The following is a 1,654-nucleotide window of genomic DNA, read 5'->3' on the forward strand; positions in this document are numbered from 1 at the left end:
GGGGGGGGGGGGGATGTCACATGGATACGCCTGGCTGGATTTCCTTATTCCAAGAGAGGTATCAAGCTAGCCCAAGTTGCTGTTATACATTTATGCATTATATTGCAGAACTGTGCATGACCAGGCAGAAACATTGAAGCTCCACAGCAGCTGTCTGTCATCCCTATCCAAGTGGAAAGAAAAAGGCAAATGAGTGACTTGTTTTTAAAACCCAGGTAATAAGTCTATCCTAGTAATAACCCTCGTTATGGACACTTGTTCAAATTTTAGGCCAGTCCTAACACACACATGCTGAATTCTGAACAAAAAGAAATAGGCACCAAAAAAACTTGGAATATCATTTAATTTAGTGTATATGATTGTTGTTATTAAGGCAATTATTGTTTTACTTACCCTTGGAAAAAAAATTAAAGAAGCAGGGACTTGAAGGTGAGACTAACAGTACATTTTAACAGACTGTTTTGAACACTAGGTGCTAATGACAGCAGTAATTAAGGGCCCTTCGTAAATCAAGTGGAAAGATTGCAGATTTCATGCACTAGAACTCTAGGAAAAACACAGCATTTCACAGTTTGTCATGACCAAAACAAAAACAAGCAAAAATAACAGGATTACTTTATTAGTAGATATATTTCTTTCTGTTTAAATGAATTCACAAGTACAATTAAAATGAAATAGTGACTACAGAAAGCAATCTAAACTTTCCATCATATTACCAGATATTGACTATTTTAAAAAACAACAATTAAGGATCAGATATAATATTCTTGGTTCTGGACTTAACCCATTGTATAATTTAAAAAAATTAAAATAGAGAAACAACATTTTTGTGATCATCAGAATAAAATCTTGATTGTGTGCTATCAATAATAAGGCATTTTGTATTATCTCAATAAATCTTATAGAATTCGTTTTTAGGGTAAAAAATATACCCCAGTTTTCTAAAATAGCCACGAATAAAAGAACTTTGGGTCTCATGCATTAGTCATGAGATATGATTTAAGCCATCTTCATTTCTTGGCATTGCAGATTAGCATTGGGTGCTATTTCTAACCTCATAAAGTCAGCAACAAGAAGCTATATTTTTCTTCAATTAATCAGGTTTATATGGTGAACTAACTATATCTTTAACATCACTGGATTATATGGTAAAATGGGCAGCAAAATATTGATTAACGTGGTGTGAAGTTACCGCCTAGTAGTGAAACCAAGGAGGGAGAGTATCTGTCAATGAAAGTTGCCATATTTTTTCAGAGGGCTAGTTACTGAGCATGCTGTATCATAACTGCCCCTCCAAGTCTGTTAGAAAATTACATTGAATTAGTGCTATAGCAAAGAATCAGATCATAAAAACATAGAGAAAACTATAAAAAGTCACAAGAAAAAGACTTCACAAAGTGGCCTTTGTCTTTTTCACACATTCAGTGAATAATATCTCTATTAATTCAGGAAACACCCGGCTTCACTGTAGAGAGGAAGCCATGACTCTGCATTTATTCTCATCTCTTTCCAGGGTAGTTTAGTTCTTACCCCTCCTCCTACTCCATGCGCCTACAACCACACGCGACTACAATTTGATTTACAAAGGCAACAAGTTTGAGGGTCTTCATTCAGTTTTAAGACTTGGGTTCTAATTCCAGCTTTGTCCTGTGAT

The sequence above is a fragment of the Myotis lucifugus genome, unplaced genomic scaffold (genome assembly GCF_000147115.1).
Source record: "Myotis lucifugus unplaced genomic scaffold, Myoluc2.0 scaffold_1, whole genome shotgun sequence".
Taxonomy (NCBI): domain Eukaryota; kingdom Metazoa; phylum Chordata; class Mammalia; order Chiroptera; family Vespertilionidae; genus Myotis; species Myotis lucifugus.